This window comes from Morone saxatilis, unplaced genomic scaffold (assembly GCF_004916995.1).
Source record: "Morone saxatilis isolate NCDOM2014 unplaced genomic scaffold, NCSU_SB_2.0 Contig9, whole genome shotgun sequence".
Lineage (NCBI taxonomy): Eukaryota > Metazoa > Chordata > Actinopteri > Moronidae > Morone > Morone saxatilis.
Window position 1 is genome coordinate 22,351,135 of NW_023340268.1, and position 3,726 is coordinate 22,354,860.

The window sequence follows — 3,726 nt, forward strand, 5'->3', positions numbered from 1 at the left end:
CTACTGTCAGGATATAGTGAGTAAGTTTCAGTAAATATTACAAAAAATACTTTTAAGTTATTCTAAGTTACCTACTGCAGTTCTTATTCTCTATTTTACTGATATAATGAGAACCAATTTAGTCTTCGATATAGAAGAGAGATGTTGTGTTGTTGTTACCAGGCAAGGTAAACTTGTCAGTATGCTTCCTTCAGCACTTTTATATCGTGGGGTTGCTGGTATGGCTTTGGACATAGAGGTCTACAGTATATTGTCTTGTTATGTGTAAACCATATCTGCAATTGCTTTCTCCTTTCTATGTATATTAATTTAAAGGATAACTTTGATCATGTTTAAAGACCCATACAGTCAGCACAGACTCAACATGGCCTGTTGGCCACATGCTGCAGCCACTGTTGTCACACTTCTCTTCAGTCTTCACAGTGGGAGCCATCCTACTGGGAAACAGTCCTGTCTCTTATTCCTGCTACAGCAAATATGACCTCTTGTAATTTCTATCCAAGTGTTACATCAGAACTTCCTAATAGACCTCTCTGATGTTTAATAAATCTTGATTTAATGTTGGAGGGTGTGTATGATTGGTTGAATAGAAACAGGAGGGCATCTGCACACTGCTTCCACTTTAGTATCACTGTAAGTATAAATACTAATGCTACTAAAGCCCAGGATTGCATTGCGTTGCATTGTTGGGGTGTTCTTTTAATAAACACTCTTGTTGCTTTGCGGCTCAGCTTCATATATTCTCCAGGTGTGTGGAACTCAACAGGAGGCATGAACAGCATTCTTCCAAAAGATGTTTGTCCACTCATTTGTTGTTCTCTTTAATTCGTTACCCATCTGCATTAAGGCTGTGTATTGGTGAGAATCTCACGTTACGTTACACATCACAATACAGGGGTTACGATTCTATATATTATGATATATTGCAGTACTGTAAGCAAGGTAATATATTGCAATGGGATGTGCATTTGTTGTTATCACAGTCCATGTAAAATCCAACATCATAGCCCTAAGTTTACATTTGCAACACTGCTATCTAGCTGTTGGGGGTTTAAACAAAATAATTAGTAGTTTAATAATAATAGTGTTTTTGAGAATCAATACAATATCACAAAACATAATATCGCAATACCATATTTTTCTATATTTTCTAACACCCCTAATCTGTGGCCTAACATCTGACTTCCAAAAGAGTCCTTATACTCGGAACCAAGTCAACATTTTAGCACTTTCGCATATTTACGAGTTTCCTGTAAAAACCGCTAGGGAAGGATGCTCATTCAGCGCTAGCCAATAGCTCTGAATGAACGTTATGCTTCCCTGTAATACAGATATAGCAGCCCTATTAGCTGACCCTGCTGGAATTGAAGCTCCCAGTAAACAGCACGGCCAAAACCCGAGTACAGCACCCAAGGCCGACGGAGGCCAGTTTGACAACAGGGAATACAGTACAGAGCAAGTGTAAACCCATTGTGACGTCACCCATTGGTTTGTGAAGTATTGTTCTAGAGACTCAAGTTTGGCGTTATGGCCGTCGCCATGACAATTTGACGGAGCCAATGGAGGTGCCATACTGTGAGTTTAGCTGCTCTCATTGTCTGCACAATTTCGACTCGTCTATAGAAGGGAACAATGGCAGCTCACCTGGTCATACATATTCTTGTATTTATTGAACTCATAAGTCAAGTCAGAAGTAGAGTCATTTCTCCATTAGACTGCATGGTATCAGTCTTTTATAGTAGCCAATAGAGCTCCCCCTTCTGACTATTACATAGAATTCAGGTTTAAGACACTTCTGTTGGCTTTACTTCACAGACCCAGAAGCTCTGTCCATTATATATACTCAGTAATACAGAGGTGATTTTCTTGCCGGGTTTGGCTCCTTTTACAATGAGGCTGAGCGAACTATCGTTATGGCTAGCCGAGCTGAATGTAGACAACAGCAGCTAACAGTACAGTTAGCAGCAGTTAGCTACTTAGCAAACTCTATAAACCACCTTGGTACCCAGTTGCCAACTGGCCTCCGTATATCTGTCTGTATTCGGTCCCAGTCCGGTTCCATTGCACGCTAATGGCAGCTATAGCAATTGAGGCAGAGCAGCCGGAGGACGTCAGAGGGAGAACCAGAAAAATCTTTTCTCAGCCATCATTCATTTTATTATTTACACCTGTGCTTTTCCTGCTGTCAAAATGTCCTCTGTGAAAAAAGACTAATATGAGAAAATCTAAATTACATGTTACCAGAAACAAAAATAAAGTATATCTGGAATAAAACCAATGAAATTATATCTCAGACATAACACAAACACAACCTGTATCTCATGACTATTTTCTGTTAGGTTTGGATAAAAAGACAATTATCTCAGAAATGAGAAAACTACCACATAAGTAGTTTTCTTGCAATTAGATTATACATATCTTGTAATTTTGAGATACAAAGTCATAATTTGGAGATACAGAACTCATAATTCTGAAAAACATATTTTCTTTTGGTGAATGCAATGTTGATTCATAGTGTTGCCTTTCATTCTTTGACTGTTTTCTCTATTTATACTTATTCATATTCTTATTTTTTTTCCAGTTCATGCTGTATATTCTGTGTTGTGAGATGCCCTACACAATAGTCCCTTTTAGGAATAAATAAAGTTGAACTGAATTGAAATTATCGTATAATCCCCCCCCCCATGCGGTGCAAGGTGCCAGGAGCCTTAATAAAGTGTTAAATCTAACAGTGAGTTTCTGAAGAGGGGCCATTACTCAGCTCCTGTTCCTCTGATTATCCCAGTCTATCATCCATTCTTGCCATTTAAAGGTTTGTCAGTGTGGAGAAATTTGTGTGGCTCACAAAAAATACTCTACTTCTTCCAGCATGTGTTCTGACGTTAACCACAAAGTACCTTCTGAGAATCTTCTGGCTCCAGTTTGTGGGTATAAATGCAGAATGTCGAGTAAGGGCTTTTCACGGTTCATGACAGCGCTGTGATGGACACTGACAGGCCAGCCCAGCTCCTCTGCAAGGAGCACATTTGATGGAGACTTATTAATTACCCTGCGCAGGGCGGCCATCCGCAGACTTCAGGTTGGCCTGCCTATCACCTGCCTGGTTAAGGTTAGAAATCATTCAGGGCTCCTAACGTTCTGGAAATGCATGTGTCCTCTTCAGGGAGAGAATAGCAGCCTGTGTCAGACTGTGTCAGAGCTCTTTTGTCAACATGGTTTTACAAAAAATGAACAAGGCAGGTGAGGTCAGGTGAGCTGCTGTTACGGTAATACACTGTAAGTGTCAACGAAAGAAAGAAAAGACAAAAGGAAACTAAAAATGTGTGACAACCATTTGTGAGCTATCCCATTTAGTTTTAGCCAGATCAACTAAGGTAAGAAAGTGTCAAATACAACTAGAATTACTGCACTGCAGTTATATATCTCCACCAACCAGGCAAGTTGGATCCATGTCTGTCCAGACTCATATAATATATGTGGTAAAGACTTCGAAGGAATTTAATAAAAGGTATAAAGTGTATTTCTTGACTTAATGGCAGTTATCATTATATGATGGTACATATGTGTGAATCCAATGAATATACTGTACATTACACACACACATTTACTATGTAAATGGTAAATGGACCTGTACTTGGACTGTAACGCCTTTCTAGTCTTCCGACCACTCAAAGCGCTTTTACACTACGAGCCACATTCACCCTTTAACACACATTCACTCAGTGT